At 40.4% G+C, this 19,697-nt stretch overlaps 1 pseudogene; it reads right to left on the reverse strand.

Annotated features, from left to right (window-relative positions):
• Window positions 1-3,075: 3,075 nt before the first annotated feature.
• LOC149121373 (transcription factor 7-like 1 pseudogene) overlaps window positions 3,076-19,697 on the reverse strand; it is a 65,290-nt pseudogene continuing 48,668 nt past the window's right edge.

Genomic DNA, 19,697 nt, shown 5'->3' on the forward strand with positions numbered 1-19,697 from the left:
ACCAGGACAGAATCCGGCGCCCCGACCGGGACTAGAATCTGGTGTGCCGGCGCCGCTAGGCGGAGGATTAGCCTAGTGAGCCGCGGCGCCGGCTTACTGGCACTATTTCTTACAGTATTTTGGTAAGTGATATGATCTTTTAAACTATTTTCTGGAAAATTTCTCAATATGTTCTTAATGGTTCAGTAGTTTTCATTATCTCTTATCACTATAGTATTAACCCTGGCAAATTACCCATTTCTTCTTGTACTAATTGCAATAAATTTTATTTCATTACATGCATTTCTTTACTTTTGGGGTTTTTTCCCTTCAGAATTATAACTATCACCTGTACATACATCTAATACTCTAGTGTAAATTAGTCCTAGCATTGAAATCCTGTGAACATTATGGTTGGCTTAGTCATTTTGAGGTTCCCAGTTATCTCAAAACTGTGTAAGTTGTCCTGACCATTTTCATGTGCTATTTTTCAGAGTCCTCTTATGGCTGCTAGCTAATTCTTTCTAGGTAATATTTCTTTTCTGGATTTCTATTGGACTCTAAAATTTCCTGTGATTTTTGAAATGCTTAATGGAGTAGTTCAAGATACTGTCATCTTTCACTTATGATTATTCCTATAAAATGTAATTATAATTTTCTTTTCCTTTGAAAATTCTATTTTTATTTTCCATTTTAAAGAATTTTAATAATCATTTTTTAGAAGGTGCTTTTATACCTGCTTGTCAGTATATTATTACTCCTACCAGATTAGGCATCTTGTCTCACAGCAATGAAATATATTCTATTTCATAAAATGTGTATCCTTTCACTTATTGGTTATGTATTTCATGATATAAAATCACCTGTGTATTTCTTTACTATCCTAGTCTGAGCCAATACAGGTGAACCTCTGACCATCTCATTTATAATTTATTTTTGGTAGCATAATTGTCTCCCTCAAAATTCTATAACTTGTACTGGAAACAATCCTGCATATATATTTTCAGAAAAATCTGGGGTCTGTCTTATAATTCACCCCTTTCAAAATGTATGTTTTGTGTATTCTCAAACGCTGTGAGAATTTACCTTTGGTTCCAAAGTTTCAGTAGAGGAGTTCTAGATTCTGGCACATTCTCTCAATCATTATTCAGGTGAGTGGTGTGCTAATTCCTTGATTTATGCTTCCTGACAAAAATTTATTTTCTTTTCCCTTTTTAGTTTTATATTATTTTCAAATTTTTATTATTTATTTTAAACTTGCAAACAAACACTGTGAGACACTATTACAAGTTTCCATGTACCACTGAGCCCATCTCTCTTATTAATTTCTCATATTATTATATTTGTCACAATTAATGAATCAAACAACTATTCCTGAAGTTTATAATCCAAATTCACATTATCTGAGGCCAGTGCTGTGGCACAGAGGGTTAAAGCCCTGGCCTGAAGCACCAGTATCCCATATGGGCACTGGTTCGAGTCCCAGCTGCTCCACTTCCCATCCAGCTCTCTGCTATGGCCTGGGAAAGCAGCAGAAGATGGCCCAAGTCCTTGGGCCCCTGCATCTGTGTTGGAGACCTAGAGGAAGCTCCTGGCTCCTGACTTGGGATCAGCGCAGCTTCAGCCATTATGGCCATCTGGGGAGTGAACCAGCAGATGGAAGACCTCTCTTTCTGTCTCTACCTCTCGTTGTAACTCTTTCAAAATAAATAAAATAAATCTTTTTTAAAAATTCACATTATTCCTTTCACCGAGTTCATACTCTAGTAATTAACATTCTGTGTTCAGACTGAATTATTTTAATTTTAGCTTATTTCAATCAACATGATGTGCTCCATTTGCAGCACCCATTTTGCTACAAATGACAGTATTTCATTCTTTTTTATAGTTGAGTAATATTTCATCATGTATATATACTACATTTTATTTATCCATTCATTTTATGAGGTACACATTTTGACTACTGTGATCAGTTCTGCTATAAACATGGTGGAGCAGGTATCTCTTTGATACAATGAGTTCAGATATTGAGTTTTTACCCAGTAGTAGGATTGTTGTGTCATACAGAAATTCTATTTCCAGATTTCTAAGATGTCTCAATACTGTTTTTTTTTTTTTTTAAGGTCTTGCAACTGCGATTTTATTTTGTGAAAATAATCAATTGGGAGCTTAAATTGCTCCAAAAAACATAAAATCAAAACAAAATAGACATAGAAGAAGCATGTGAGGGGAGGGGGACAGGGAGGAGGGTCCTTAGAGCTTTGGCAGATTGTGCTACCACTGACCCAGGAGGCAGGAACCAGGCCCTGCTGCCAGGGCCTGTCTGCTGTGCTGGGACCATGAGGGGCAGATCCCAACAGGTCAGGGGCAAGGGGGAGGACACAGAACTCTTCACAGAGGAAGTGGCAGGCACCTTGAGTCCCTTTAATTGTGGTGGGGGGACCAGTTCAGAGGACCTCCTTCCCCACCCACAGCTGGGGGCTGGTGGGTTGGGGCCCACCGAGGGAGCAGGGATGCTGGTGGAAACCAATCAGCCCGAGATGTCTTCTCACAAGGTGATGGCCTCACACTGGGAAGGGGACAGGGAGGACACAGGGGAAGGCCCCCCGTACTGTGCCCATGGTAAGAGCTTGGGCCAGGAAACAGGAGAGGTCCAGGAATGGATCCAGAAGAAGAGGTACCAGGCTAGAAATCACAGCAACGGCAAACATGCAGATGAAGTAGAGGGAGCCAAGACAGGTGGGGTGGATGAGAAAAGAGAGGGCAGCAGGGAAGAGAAAGAGGTAGAGAGGTGTCTTCTGCCCAGGTCCATCCACCACAGCATGCACGGGAAGAATAACACACTACTTTTCTGTTCTCGTAAAGATTTTTTTGTTGTCGTGTTGTTTTGTTTCTTAAAAAGGCCTTAAGATCAGCTACTGGTTACATCTACAAAATGCAAAGTGGTTTTGTTATCAGTCACTTTATGCAACAGTCCAGAGTGGTCAAATATTGACCAATAAAGTTTTCCTTTTTTTTTTGTTTTTTTTTTTTTTTTCTTCTGAATCATTACTACTCGATGAGTCAAATGGCAGCCTGCATAGGTCGGGGAGCAGCTTAGTGGGCAGACTTGGTGACCAAGGAAAAAGGCTGGGCCTGGAGCACGGGGAGCATGTGATGGGCATGCAGCATGGCTGGGAAAGAGGGGAGAGAGGTCAGGAGAGCTGTGGGCACGGACCCCAGCGGGAGGGCTGGGATGGGAGGGGAGGCTGGCTGCCCATCTGGCTGGAGGATGTGGCCCTAGCCTTGGCTGCCAGGACAGCAGCCGAGTGCAGAGCCAGCTGGGCCCAGGTCTCTGGCTTGGTGGTGAGGGAGAGGGGCTGGTCTTGCTTGGAGTGGGTGGCAGCAGGGGCAGCTGGTGAGGCCAAGGCTGTGGAGAGGGTTGCAGGGGAGTCCAACATGCTGCCGTGGGAGGAGGCAGGGCTGTCACATGGCCTCTCGGGGGGCAGGTACTGGACATGTGGCTTCTTTGTCTTGGAGGCCAGGGCACCCTCTGCCTCTTGGATGTGCTGCTGTGACTGTGTCTGTGTCTGTGACAGTGGCTTCTCTCACTTCCTCTTCTTTTTCTTACCGTAGTTGTCCCAGCCGACCAGGTCGGGCAGAACTGGGAGTGAAGTGCCGCTCCTTCTGGGCCAGCTCCTAGTACCTGGCCTGTTCTTCCCGCGACAGGTTGTGCCACTTCCTCCCCAGCATCTGGTTGATGGCAGCACTCTCCTTCAGGGTGCACTAGGCCACCACCTTAGCCCTCATCTCCTTCAATAAAAGGTTTGTCCAATTTCATGGCTTCATAGGGTTTTTTCTCTTTCTAAAGTCCCTGGATAGAAAGTGACCTGGCTTATGATATATAAAGTTGTCCTACATTCACATGTTTCCTCACGTGTGTGTTCTTTAATGTGTGTGTAAGATTGACTTCTAGCAAAAGGAATTTTCAATCATTCTATTGTTTTCCTTTTTGTGAATTCTTCTGTGGTATAATTTATAGTAAAAGGTCTTTCTCATGTTTATTGCATTATTAAGTTTTCTCTCATGTGTGAATTCTTTTATGGATTTTGAGATTTGAATTCTGTGAAAATGTTTTTTTTTTTTAATTCATCACAGTGATAAGGTTTCTCCCCTGAGTGAACTCTCTGATGTGTAATGAGTTGTGAGTTCTGACTAAAGGGTTTTCCACATGTACCACATTCATAAGATTTCTCCCCTTTGTGAATCAACTGGTGTTTAGTGAGGTGTGATTTTTGGCCAAAGGTTTTTCCACATTCATTACATTCATAAGGCTTATTCCCTGTGTGAATTATCCAATGTCTAATGAGGCTTGACTTCCAGTGAAAGACTTTTCCACATGTTTCACATTTATAAGATTTCTCATTCGTGTGAATATTCTGATGTGCAATGAGGTGTGCCTTTTGACAAAAATCTTCTCCACATGGATTACATTCATAAAGTTTCTTCCCTGTGTGGATTCTCTGATGGATAACGAGATTTGACTTCTGGGAAAAGGCTTTTCCACATGCATTGCAGTCATAATGTTTCTCTCCTGTGTGAATTCTTTGATTTCTAATATCTGACTTCAGGTAAACGGTTTCTCTGCATTCACTGCACCCATAGGAATTTCCTCTGCAAGTTCTGTGGTGGGTAGTGAGGCAGGGTTTACAGCTGGGAGATTTCCCATGGGGGTTGCAAACATAGGGTACTTTTCCAGTATATGTTCTCTGATTTGTTGGAAGATCTAATTTGTAAAGTTTCCTCATATTCAAAAGAGTCACAAAGTTTCTTTCCTGTGTGCATTTTCCAAGGTTTATTGGAGTAGGATTTTTCCTGGAAAGTTTTCTTTATGTTTTCAGTTGTATTTTCTACAATGACAGTTGACTTATCGCAGGTGTATCCCATATGAAGCTGTTCACATGTAAAGAATATTCTTTTCTTGCTGAAGCCTTTGCCTTTTCCACAGTGTTCAAACACCTGCTGGAAAGTCTGAATCTCGGGAGGCTAACTAACAGCCTCCCAGCATTCAATGGAGTTCCCAGACACATTAAGGTCATCAAGTTTCTCTCCTTCTTGCATCTCACCAGTACTCCTAGGGAAAAGCACATTCTAAAATAAATGATATGCCTCAGCTTTCTTTTCTTAACAATTCCCCTTTTGTATAATCAGGTTTCAAAAATGGCCTGAGCTTAAATTCAGTGTTGTTTTTAATTCAACTCTCTTGTGAGTTGATAAGTTGTTGTTTGTGATTACAACTTGCCTCAAATTTATTTGTTGACTTTTCTGGTTGGTTCCAAACTGGTCATCCCTTCTGTGGGCAACTGAAATGAGAAAAAGATAATCATATCCATGAAAACATCTAAGTACCTCTTTTAGAATGTTCATGTAAAGGCAATGAAGTTTCTTGCCATCCTAGTGGTATAGCATTTTAACATGCCAGTATAACATATTCATTTATATTATGTGTTTTACTCCATAATACACCAGTGTAATAAAACAAGCTTTCCCAATAATCATACATTACCTTAAATGCTTTTAAGTGGAGGAGAGAGGATGGATGATGTCATGCAGTGAGTCAAACCATTTCTTCAGGTGCTTGCATCCCATAATAATGCCAGGATGAGTCCTGGATGCTGTGTTTAAAGTACAAATTCCTGCTAATGCATCCTGGGAGGCAACAGATGATGATTGAAGTGCTTTAGATCCTGCCACACATTTGAAAGACCCAGATGGAGTTTTTCAAATGTGTTTGATTTCCTGATGGCCTACTTCTAACTACTGAAGGCATTTGAGCAATGCACCAATGAATAGAAGATGTTTCCCCATTCTATTTGTCCCTCAGTCACTAACACGCTGCCTTTCATGTAGAAGTAAATAAGCATTTTTATAACTAAATAAGCATTTTAAAAAGATTTATTTATTTATTTGAAAGGTAGAGTTAGAAAGACAGAGATCTTCCATCCACTGGTTCACTCCACCAAATGGCCACTACAGCTGGCACTGGGCCAGATGAATGAGCAGCTGGGAGCTTCTTCCAGGTCTCCCATGTAGGTGCAGGGGACCAAGGACTTGGGCCATCCTCTACTGCTAATAGGCTCACAGCATTCAACAGAGTTCCCACATTAGCACATTAGCATCAAGTTTCTCTCCTGCTTGCATCTCACAAGGACCACAACTCCAGGCATGTTAGTACATAGCTGTATTGGAAGTGGAACAGCTGGAACTCGAACTAGTTGCCCATATGGAATGTCAGCACCACAGGTGGAGGCTTTACTCGCTAGGCCACAGTGCCAGCCCTTAAATAAACATTTTTAAAAGTGGAGAAACACTTGCTAAAAATACTTATCCACTGTCTTGCTAGAGTGCTTTAGCAACTTTCTGTTTTCCCCACCCTTTTATTCATTGTTTCTTAAAAGAATGATGTGTTGGGGCTGGCACTGTGGCACAGTGGGTTAATGTCTTGGCCTGAAGCACCGGCATCCTATATAGGTGCTGGTTCAAGTCCCGGCTGCTCCACCTCCTATCCAGCTCTCTGCTATGGCCTGGGAAAGAAGTAGAAGATGGCTCAAGTCCTTGGGCCCCTGCACCTGCGTGGGAGACCCAGAAGAAGCTCCTGGCTCCTGGCTTCAGATCAGCACAGCTCTGGCCATTGTAGCCAATTGGGGAGTGAACTATAAGATCAAAGACCTCTCTCTCTCTCTGCCTCTCTTCTCTGTGTAAGTCTGACTTTCAAATAAATAAGTAAATCTTAAAAAAAAAAAAAAACAGATCCTGTACCTGTGGTTGTTGAATGTTCAGTTGATTACCTCTGGGGTTTTCTTAAGCAAAAATCACCTTTAAATTTTTTATCAAAATTAATTTATTTTAAAGGTAGAGTTATAGAGAGTGAGAGAGAGACAAAGAGAAAGATCTTTCTTCTACTGCTTCACTCTCCAAATGGCTGCACTGCCCATGGCTGGGCCAGGCTAACACCAGGAGCCTAGAACTCCAACTGGGTCTAAGACATATATGCAAGGACACATTTGCTGCTTCCCTGGTCATATTAGCTTGGAGCTGGATTGGAATTGGGGCAAACAGGACTCAAATGGTTCCCATATGAAAAGCTGTCATTGCAGACAGCACCTTAACTCACTGTGTCACAATCCCAGACCCCTCCCAATCTTTTATATGCACTGTATTTTGATAGCTTTCTCCATATTCCTAAGAAAATCTAGTATCTTTACATTTTCAGTTCCACAAAAGGCTCAGAAAAGTCCCAATACACCATCTTGTTCTGCTTCCCATACTAGTTTAAGGCTCAATGTTCACAGAAAACAAAGTCCCCTACACATTTTTTAATCTCTTTATAATGTAACAATTATAAAAGAAGGAGAAGTAGCAGGTTAAGCTGCTTCCTGCAATACTGGCATCCCATACTTGAATGCTATTTTGAGTCCCAGCTGCTCCACTTCTGATCTACTTCCCTGCTAATGTATGAGCTAAAGCAGCAGAGGATGACCAAATACTTGGGACATGCCATCCCTATGGGAAATCCAGATGGACTTCAGGGCTCCTGGCTTCAGCCTGTCACAGTTCTGGCCATAGTAGTCACTTAAGGACTGACCCAACAGATGGAAGATGTCTATCTTCTAAAAAAATAAAATACATCTATTCTTAATAAAGGAAAAGAAGGAATAGAAGGAATTATCTAAGTACAAACTCCTATCCCAAGCAAATGTGAGCCATTGAATATGAATTCATGGATTCACTTGACTTTTTTAATCAGAATTTTTAAATTTTCTTGGTGAATGTATTACTATCCATGTCTATATTCCTATTACAGATCCTCTTATCATTTCTGATGTCACAATACACAGAATTGCCCCGGATATCTAATTTTATTTATGTATGTATTTATTTATTTCCTTAATAATTTATTCATTTAACTCCAAGGAATGATACACAAAAAACAGAACCTCTTCACTTATTCACTTTTCAAATGCTTGCAAAGGCCTATAATTTATTTGAGAGTCAAAGACAGAGAAAGGGAGAGAAAAGACAGAGACTATGAGAGAACTCTCATTCACTGGTTCAGTCCTCAAATTTGTACAACAGCAAGGCCTGTTCCAGGCCAAAAACAGAAGTAGGAACTCAATCTCTCCAACTAGTAAGAAATCAGTGCCTGTGTGTGGCCCGATTAATAAGTATTGAAGCAATTAATAAATACATGTATAAATGTCTAGAGAAAAACAGGCTGTAAAATCAGAGAGAAGGACTAGTTAGAATATAGGGGATGTATCTAACAAAAAAAAATAGTCTTATTACAACCAGAAATTGAACAGTTGGTAATTCTAACAAAAGATTCACCAAGAGCAAAACAACAGGTAGGTGAATGTACATATGGAAGCCTTCCTTGCAGACTGCAGAATGCCTGCACTTGATAAATTAGTGAGAAGTGCTCTACACAGTCAACATCTGTTGAGCTCTTTCTGTCCCAGCCTCCCTGCCCAATGTGCACTGACTGACCTGACAGGCTCTGATTTAAGGGTTTTGCCACCATCCATGGCTCTGCTCCTTGCTCCAACTTGGAGATCACCTCAGGTTTCCTAATGCAGTGCCCTGTTAATGGGAAATAAGACTCAATGTCATGAAATCATGAAGTTAGATTTTTGAAAGACAACAGCTTGGTACCAGGAGCTGTGTACATTTGAATCCTTTCCTCATTCTTCTTGACCTCAAATTCTATGCTTACCCACAATTTAACATTATAAAGCATTGATTTATTTGCCACAGGGGAATCAAGTGTTCCATTTGGGCATGAGAGAGGAATGCCTCTCACCCAAAGAAAGCAGGTTGCTGTAGGTTTCTAGCATCACATCCCTGCACAAGGTCCTCTGAGCATCGTCCAGGTCCTGCCACTCCTCCTGAGTGAAGTACACAACCAGGTCTTCAAATGACAACACCTGTAATAGCACAGTTTTGCTCCACATGTCATTTCTGTCACAAAACACAAAGACCAGGAGTGCATCCTTCTGTGTATATCTTATATGCCTCTTATTTAAGATACAACTTACTTTGTAATCTGTATGGCAACAAAATGCCAAATCACAATGAAAATATTTTGCTTCTATAGTAATTTTATAATTCCAAAACCAATATAAAAGTTTCCCTTGTTATTCTGGAACTGATCTTTCTCCTAATGATTCTGAAAGGAGCTCACATTGTAATCTGTAGATGTAAGTATAAGACATGCCTGAATTAATACATTGGATCAGCTACAAAACATGTTCAATATTAATCAGAACATTGCGGCGCCGGCACACCGGGTTCTAGTCCCGGTCGGGGCGCCGGATTCTGTCCCGGTTGCCCCTCTTCCAGGCCAGCTCTCTGCTATGGCCAGGGAGTGCAGTGGAGGATGGCCCAGGTGCTTGGGCCCTGCACCCCATGGGAGACCAGGAAAAGCACCTGGCTCCTGGCTCCTGCCAGGATCAGCGCGGTGCGCCGGCTGCAGCGGCGGCCATTGGAGGGTGAACCAACGGCAAAGGAAGACCTTTCTCTCTGTCTCTCTCTCTCACTGTCCACTCTGCCTGTCAAAAAAAAAAAAAAAAAAAAAAAAAAAAAAAAAAAAAAAAAAAAAAAAATATTAATCAGAACAAAGAATTTTTAAAAAACAGATTTTGCTATATTATCAGGTTTCAGTTCACGGAAACACAAAAAATGCTTAGATCTTGTGGAAGAATTTGTTTACATGAATATGAACTACATAGGTGGTGGAACATAGGCCAGGTGATAGGGCTACAAAATGCATCACACCTAGGTCAGTTTTCCTAGGATGTGAGGAGACATAAAGGCATTGATTTGTTGAAGGGACTGATAATTAAGTGATATTTTACTTATAAACTTCATGTAATTCCAATAATAAAAATTTTATATGCTTGCTATTTTTGTAAGACTGCTTATGAGGGGCTGACTCCGTGGCGCAGTTGGTTAATCCTCCACCTGCAGCACCAGCATGCCATGTGGGCACTGGTTCTAGTCCCAGCTGCCCCTCTTCCAATCCAGTTTTCTGCTATGGCCTGGGAAAGCAGTAGAAGATGGTCCAAGTGCTTGGGCCACTGCACCTGCATGGGAGACTTGGCTCCTGGCTTCATATCGGCACAGTTCTGGCTGTTGTGGCCATCTGGAGAGTGAACCAACAGAAGGAAGACCTTTCTCTCTTTCTCCCTCTCACTGTCTGTAACTCTAACCCTCAAAAAAAATTTAAAAAAAATTAAGACTACTTATGAACGATGTTCATAAGCATCCTAATATTTCTTCCAACAATCAAAATGACTGTTATTTTAACATGACAGTGATTGCTCACTTTCTAAAACACAGGTTGTAAACAATGTAGGACCAATAAAATGTGGTAGAAACTTGAAAAGATTTTCATTTTAAATGTCATCTCCAGAGAGATAAGTGAGGAAAAACAACATGGTAATTACAAGGGAAATATAGAGTGCGACTTGGTCACTTACCGTCACAACACAGAGCAATAAAAAGACAGAAAAGGAAACTCAAGGTACATAAGAAAACAACAACAACAACAAAAAGAGGTGCCAGCATTGTGGTACAATGGGTTAAGCCATTGCCTGCAATGTCACATCCCATATTGGCACCAGTTCAAGTCTCAGCTGCTCCACTTCCAATCCAGCTCCCTGGTAATATGCCTGAGAATGCAACATAAAATGGCCTAAGTCCTTGGGCCTCTGTACCCATGTGCAAGACCTAGATGAAGCTCCTGGCTCCTGAATTTGGTCTGGCCTAGCCCTGGCCATTGAGGCCATTTGGGGAGTGAATAAATGGATGGAAGACCCCTCCCCATTAACTTTTCCCTTCAAATGAAATAAAACTTGAAAAAAAAAAAGAGCAAAACATGAACAGAATTCACTATAATTTGTTGTGCATAGGGTGAACACTGTAGTTTAATTCCTTGCTGTGTGTATGAAGGCTGGATAGACACTGGCATTGCAAGCTGAAACTGGCAGGAAAGAAAACAATATATGGATGGCACCATGGCTCACTAGGCTAATCCTCCGCCTGTGGCACCAGCACCCCGGGTTCCAGTCCTGGTCAGGGCACCAGATTCTATCCCAGTTTCTCCTTTTCCAGTCCAGCTCTCTGCTGTGGCCTGGAAGGGCAGTGGAGCATGGCCCAAGTGCTTGGGCCCTGCACTCTCATGGGAGACCAGGAGGAAGCACCTGGCTCCTGGCTTTGGATTGGGGTAGCGCACCAGTCGTGGCGGCCATTTGGGGGGTGAACCAATGGAAGGAAGACCTTTCTCTGTCTCTCTCACTGTCTAACTATACCTATCAAAAAAAAACAACAATATATGACACAAAGAAATGAGACTGCTTTGGACACCTCACATCTGAAGTTTCTGAAGTCAAATATCTGGAGATATTCAAATTGCAACTGGATATGTGATTTAGAGCTCAGGAAACAGATTGCAACTGCAGATAATGATTTGAGGACCTGCAGATTCACATGAATGTCTGAAGTCATCACAGTGAATGAAATGCTCAAACAGAAGCAAAAACAGAGAAACTGGACCAGGAAGGAATATAGAATGTGAGGAAAATATGACAATCATTTTAGAGGAAAAAGAAAATAAAAGAGTAATGGGAAAACAAGCATTTTTTTAATGTTTCTTCCAGAAACATGGAAAAATCTTAATAGTAAAAATCTATTAATGAATACATAGGTTTCAAAAACTATTGTACAAGTAAATCTTGAGAAGTACCTAGCATACTGCATCATATTAATTTAACAATGGAAGTATCCATGATTATCCAGTTAGACATTGAGAATGATTTTCAAAAATATTTTTCTTGTTAAACAGACCCTTAGTAAGAGAGTGTGTCTCATGTACAGGGCACAGGCCATTCCCCTTGTGCCCTCATATTGCCATGAAATAGATGAAACAGTACTCCATGGCTCAGGTCTGAGGATCAAGAGAAGCCTCTTCCAGACAGGATACAAGTTTCTGATTTCATTCACAGATCTTGGACTTTGAGTTCAAAATCGAATGTTTAATTTGGGACATGCTCAAGCTGATTTGCCCCAAATGGTAGAGTCAGAAACATACCAGGGGATTCCAATTTAATCCCATCAAGGTGGCATGTACCAATGCCATCTCACTAGTCCAAGTGATCAATTTCAGTTCACAATTGATCATAATGAAAGGACTAAGAGTCAAAGGGAGCACATAAACATGTCTAGTACCTGCTAACACTAACCGATAGAATAAATAAAGGGGAGAGTGATCCAACATGGGAAGTGAGATACTCAGCAGACTCATAGAATGGCAGATGTCCTAAATAGCACTCTGGCCTCAGAATCAGCCCTAAAGGCACTCGGATCTGGCTGAAAAGCCCATGAGAGTATTTCAGGCATGGAAAGCCAAGACACTCTGGCAAAAGATCTCTGTGAGTGAGATCCCAGTGGAAAGAACAGGTCTTCAAAGAAGGAGGTGCCTTTCTCTGAAGGGAAGAGAGAACCTCCACTTTGACTATGACCTTGTCTAAACAAGATAAGAGTCGGAGAACTCAAGGGGCTTCCATAGCCTTGGAAACTCATGACTGGAGCATAGGGAGATTACTGATGCCATAGACAGGAGTGTCAATTTGTAAAGTCAACAACAGGAGTCACTGTGCACTTACTCCTCATGTAGGATCTCTGTCCTTAATGTGCTGTGCATTGAGATTTAATGCTATAACGAGTACTCAAACAATATATTTCACTTTGTGTTTCTATGGGGGTGCAAACTGTTGAAATCTTTACTTAATGCATACTAAACTGATCTTCTGTAAAAAAAAAAGAAAAAGAAATTATCAACTCCCAACTTGACTCTCACTGGGATTAAACATGACAATAGGTCTGATCTGATTTCATCATCATTTAAAAAAATCATCTATTGTTTTTCACTTTATGTTTCTGTGTGGGAGCAAACTGTTGAAATCCTTACTTAATGTATACTAAGCTGATCTTCTGTATATTAAGATAATCGAAAATGAATCTTGATGTGAATGGAAGGGGAGAGGGAGTGGGAAAGGGGAGGGTTGTGGGTGGGAGGGACGGTATGGGGGGGAAGCCATTGTAATCCATAAATCGTACTTTGGAAATTTATATTCATTAAATAAAAGTTAAAAAAATCGAAAATAGATGAAACATTAGGATTTTCTCTCCAGGTATGGGGTAAAGTTAAGATTCACGTAGGGGAAGAGGAATTCTGGTATATGGTGATCCCTGCTCACTCATCTTCCATATTGTTACTTGTGGGAGAATCACATATCCTCTCCCAGAGGATTCTCATCAGTAGAAATGAGTTGCATCACTTCCTAGAAGAGCTTTACTTGGTTCAATGCCTTCATTATTCTCCAGTCACAAGGATGAGTACTGCTAGTAAAGGTCATTCAAGCAGCTGAGGAACATAGATGATTTGATACCCATCTTGAATGTGGAAGTCCTGCAGAGGCTGGAAGTAACTTGTCACCTAACTATACCCTAACTCATTGTCCCTATTGTTCTGAGACACTGAGAAACAGCATCAGTTAAAGCAGTTCACCTTCATAGGTAGACTTCATTACAGGTCCATGGGAGAGGGACTCTATGGACTTTTGAAAAAACTGTGTTGAAAACAAACAAAATAAAGTTACAAGTGAATGCATAGTTCACATCAAGTGCATAACAACTTGAGAATTATGTGAAATGCATAATTAATAATCTTGGGTTAGGAAAGTCCATTCTAGTTGAAATTCAATATCTAGAAGCTGCATAGGCAGAGTTGAGAAATTTCACTATATAAATATCAAAACTCGCTTTTATACAAACTAAGGAAACAAAGTACAAGTCAAACACATAAAGCTTTTACCTTTCTAACAATAAGAATTATTAACTTTCATGTGAAAAAATAAGGAAAGAATTGGAATTCAAATGGGAAAATGGGCAAAGCATTATATTTATCATGTGCTCTCCAAAAAACTGTCTTTAAATGTTGAAAAGATGGATAAATTGTGATAAATATTAAGAATCACAAATGAAAAACATAATAATACTTCACCTAATATATTTGACAAATTCAGCTGGAATCTCAAGCTGGATGAATCATAGACTTTGCCCTATGCAGCACGCTCCTTGACTTGTTAGTCGACTCTGTTAGAGTAATAAACTAGAATATGAGTGTGAAGACTTTTCTGAATCTTTTAATATTTGTGGCATCACTGAACATGAGAGCCACATTAGAGATGTGAGGAAGCACTTGATATCATAATAAACATAATGGTGAGGATATCCTAATTTCACATAGCAAAAGAAAATATAACAATTACAGCAAAGATTACCATGACTACATTTCCAAAAATCTACAGTCAAAAAACATTATTGGAATTGGTAAACACAAGAGTACAAATATTTTCACTCATATTTTCAAAAACTTCAAAGTCACTGACCATTTAAAGAAGACAATAAAGATGTATAGAGTGGTTTATAATGTGTAGGAATAAAATATATTATGAGCATAATAAAGAAGCTGGAAAAAATAACTGAAATTACACCACTATAAAGTTATCTTATATATGAAGAGATACCTTCTTTAAGGTAGACCATAAGTCAAATGTGACCACTGAGAACCACAAAACATCTTATTTAAAAACTGCAACAATTAGTCAACAAGAAGTATAGGCCATAGCAAAACAGGAAGGGAGTCAAATCTGACAGGAAGGGCAATTCTTATTTTGTATAAATTATTCCTATGAGGGAGGTAAAAAAAAATATCAGTGACACCAATCTGAAGCAATAATCCAGGGCAGAGAAAATGATATTATAAATATAGATAGCTGAGGTTAAGTGCAGAAGACATTGTTATGACAATGACAAAGCATTTGGAAAAAATGAACTCTTGGGGGCCACCAATGTGGTATAGCAGAAAAGGCCACTGCTTGTGTTGCCAGCACCCCATATGGGTGCCAGTTCGAGTCCCAACTGCTCCACTTCCAATCCAGCTCTCTGCTGTGGCCTGGCAAAGCAGTACAAGATACCCCAAGTCTATGGGCCCCTGCACCCATGCGGGAAAACCTGGAGGAAGATCCTGGCACCTGGATTCAGATAGGTGCAGCTCCGGCCTTTGTGGCCAATTGAGGAGTGAACCAGTGGAGGAAAGACATCTCTCTCCCTCTCTCTTCCTCACTCTCTGCCTCTCCTTCTCTCTTTGTAACTCTGATTTTCAAATAATAGGGAACAGTGCACTGGCACAGTAGGTTAATCCTCCACCTGCAGTGCCAGCATCACACATGGGCACCAGCTCTCTGCTATGGCCTGGGAAAGCAGTAGAAGATGGCCCAAGTCCTTGGGCCCCTGCACCTCCATGGGAGACCAGGAAGAAGCACCTGGCTCCTGATTTTGGATTGGCACAGCTCTGGCCATTGCAGCCATTTGGGGAGTGAACCAATGGAAGGAAGACCTTTCTCTCTGTCTCTCCTTCTCACTGTCTGTAACACTACCTCTCAAATAAATAAATAAAATATTTTTTAAAAAATGGAGGCAAGCTATATACTAAAAAAATAAATAAGTCTTTTTTTTTTAAAAAAAGACAGCAATCTAATACTAAAAAGTTTGTAGAAAGTAGAGTTAAAACACAATTTCACCGGCACCGTATGTAGCAGGTAAAGCCACCACCTGCAGTGTTGGCATCCCTTATGGGCACCAGTTCAAGTCCTGGCTGTTCCACTTCCTATCCAGCTCTCTGTTGGGACCTGGGAAAGCAGTAGAAGATGGCCCAAGTCCTTGGGCTCCTGCACCCATATGGGAGACCTGGAAGAAACTCCTGGCTCCTGGCTTCAAATTGACACAACTTGAACCATTGCAGCCAAATAGAAGAGTGAACCAGCAGATGGAAGACCTCTCTCTCTGTCTCTCCTCTCTCTGTCTTTAAAACAAAACACAAATTCACTTTGGTTAAAAAATTAAATGCATAAATGTGCTGTCTTCATAACCTTTATGCATAGTGTTTTATAGTATGGATTTTCAAAAATGTTCTTCTATACCACTTGTATACATGGATTGCAAGCATTTTTTGCACCAAAATAACTTCATCTTTTATTTCAAAGTCCTTCATAACTGCAACTGAAATTTCAGTAAGAAGAGAAAGAATGAAATATAAAAGATGTGTTTTGAAGTGGTTAAAGGCTTCCCAAATTTTATAAAAGATATAAATTTATAGATTCAAAATGGTCAGTTACCCCCTAATCATCACAAATAGAAAACTACTCTAGGCAAATAACAAACTGAAGAAATCCAAATACAAAGAAAAGATCTTGAAAGTAAGAAAGACAGAACAGCCTATGGCATATTGGGTTACAGCTATCCATGAATGATGGCTGACTTCTCAGCAGAAACAATGGAAAGAAATCATCAGTGTACTGAAAGAAAAAATCCTCCCATCCCTGATTCTATATGTAACATAAGTACCATAAAATATGAGGTGTACAGGAACAGACATTTTGGCTCGTTGGGATAAGCTGCTTCTCGGGATGCTCACAACTCATATCAGAGTACCTACCCCAGCTTCTGATTTAGCTTCATGCTAATGCTCACTCAGGGAGGTAGCAGGTAACAGTGCAAGTAGTTGGGTCCTAGATACCCACATGAGAGATCTTTATTGAGTTCCAGCCTCCTGGCTTTAGTTTGTCCCCTGCTCAAGAGATTGCAGACAGTTGGGGAATGGACCATCAGATAGAAGACCTCACATTAACTTTGTCTCTCAAGTAAACAAAAATAAACGAACATCAATCTGTGTGATAGACAAAATATATTTTCTGAACAATGAAATATAAAGATAATCACCAGCAAACATCACCTGTGACTGTCTTGGCAGGACCAAAGCAAATGATTTTGTAGGTTTTATATAACTAACAGAAATACAGAAATTTTTCATAAGAATAAACAGATAATACATTAGGATGACATAATAATTATAAGTGCTAATGTGCTGAAAAACAAGCCTCAAATGGCATGAAAAAAGACCAGAGAGGTAAACAAGAAATTAAAACAATTAACAAATAATGAAAAAATTGATACTTTTTAAAAAAGATTTATTTATTTATTTGAAAGACAGAGTTACACAGAGACGGAAGAAGCAGAGAGAGAGGTCTTCCATCCAATGCTTCACTCCCCAATTGGCCGCAATGGCTGGAGCTGTGCCGATCTGATGCCAGGAGCCAGGAACTTCTTCAGGGTCTCCCATGTGAGTGCAGGGGCCCAAGGACTTTGGCCATCTTCTACTGCTTTGCCAGGCCATAGTAGAGAGCTGGATCAGAAGTGGAGTGGCCAGGTCTTGAACCAGTGCCCATATGGGATGCTGGCACTTCAGGCCAGGGCGTTAACCTGCTGCACCACAGTGCTGGCCCCCTTTGATACTTTTTATAGCAATTGATGGAATAAAAGAAAATCAATTATTAACATGACAGTACATTGACCCAACTAATATTTATAGATTACTCTGCAATTCACTAAGATGGAATATTTGCTGCATATACATCAAAATTAAGATCATCATAGGTATAATTAAAAATATAATATTTCCCTTTTCCCCATGTTTTTAAACACCGAATTCAAAATTAAAATCACAATAAGGTATCACCTCACCCCAATTAGAATGGCTTTCCTACAGAAATCAACAAACAGATGCTGGTGTGGATGTGGGGAAAATGGCACACTAATCCACTGTTGGTGGGAATGCAAACTGGTATAGCCACTATGGAAGACAGTTTGGAGATTCCTCAGAAATCTGAATACAGTTCTACTATATGATCCAGCCTTCCCACTCCTCAGAATTTATACAAGGGAAATTAAATTGGCAAATAAAAGATCAGTGTGCACCTCCATGTTTATTGCAGCTCAATTTACAATAGGTAGGACATGGAATCAACCTAAATACCCATCAATGAAAGACTGGATAAAGAAATGATGGGATGTGTACTCTATGGAATACTACACAGAAGTTAAAAAAATGAAATCTGATCATTTGCAACAAAATGGAGGAATCCGGAAAACATTATGCTGAGTGAAATAAGCCAGTCCCAAAGGGACAAATATATGTTCTCCCTGATCTGTGACAACTAACTGAGCACCTAAAAGGAAACCTGTAAAAGTGAAACTGACACTATGAGAAACAATGACTTGATTGGCTCTTGTCCTTCGAGGAACAGCTTAGTATTTTAATCTTTTTAGTATTTTCTTTTTCTACTTAATACCTTTGGTTGAACTCTTTACTTAACACAGAATTATTCTTAGGTGTTTAAATCCAATTGAAAATTGATCCCATGGGGCCAGCATGTGGCATAGTTGGTAAAGTCACCACCTGTAGTGCTGGCATCTCATGTGGGTGCCAGTTCAAATCCTAGCTTCTCACTTCCAATCCAGCTTTCTGGTATGGCCTGGGAAAGCAGTAGAAGATGGTCCAAGTCCTTGGACCCCTGCACCCTCATGGGAGACACAGAAGAAGCTCCTGGCTCCTGCCTTCAGATTGGCACAGCTCCAGCTATCATAGCCAATTGGGGAGTGAATCAGCAGATGGAAGACCTCTCTTTCTCTCTGCCTCTCCTTCTCTCTGTGTGTAACTCTGACTTTAATAAATAAATCTTTAAAAAAAGAAAATTTATCCCTGTTAAAAATAAGAGTGGGAATAAGAGAGGGAGGAGATATACAGTTAGGCACACATTCCCTCAGACTTACAGATTCCTTGTGCAATTAATAAATCCAGCCTCCCAAAGCTATTTTAGCAATTCCTAAAAACTTTATTGGCTGACTTGTATATTAGCAATAGGCAACTCTCACCACTGCAGAATGTTGCATGTTTATTTCTAGGTTGGTATTAACCACTTCCACTAATTCATCTATATGACCAATAAAGACTATTTCAGACTTCACACTCCACAAGAATTTAGCAAATTCTTGGGGACTGGTGCTATGGAACAGCAGGTTAAAGCCACAGCCTGCAGCACCGGCATCCCATATTGGCGGTGGTTTGAGTCTTGGCTGCTCCACTTCTGATCCAGCTCTCTACTATGGCCTGGGAAAGCAGTAGAAGATGGCCCAAGTCCTTGGGCTTCTGCACCCATGTGGGAGACCCAGAAGAAGCACCTGGTTCCTGGTTTCAGATCAGCTTAGCTCCTGCCATTGTGGTCATCTGGGGTGTGAACCAGTGGATGGAAGACCCCCCTCTCTCTCTCTCTCTCTCTCTCTCTCTCTGGCTCTACCTCTCCATCTGTAACCTTGTCCTTCAAATAAATAAAATAAATTAAAAAAAAGAATTTAGCAAATTCTGATTTGAATCCTGTAATAAATATGACTTTGTTATGGCATCAGAAAATCTGCAGACTAATTTGCAATCATCTTTGATGGCATGAATTTCTTATAACTATGACAGTCATCATATTTATTTTACATTTTAATTTAAAAACCCTCATAAATCTCCTAATACTGTGCAAAATAAGCTGGAAAATAAGCAATCATCTTACTAGAGATGCATGCATTTCTTTTGTCCTTTGAAATATGTAGATGTCTCTACAATTATCCTGGAAGAGAAGGTGAAAGCAGGGAATCATGAGAGAATTGGTCTGGCTTCTCCTAGAGTCTACTGTGCACATGCACATGCCGAATAACAGACACATTAGCTGAAG

Source organism: Oryctolagus cuniculus, chromosome 17 (genome assembly GCF_051225735.1).
Source record: "Oryctolagus cuniculus isolate XC-2025 breed Fujian yellow rabbit chromosome 17, ASM5122573v1, whole genome shotgun sequence".
Classification (NCBI taxonomy): domain Eukaryota; kingdom Metazoa; phylum Chordata; class Mammalia; order Lagomorpha; family Leporidae; genus Oryctolagus; species Oryctolagus cuniculus.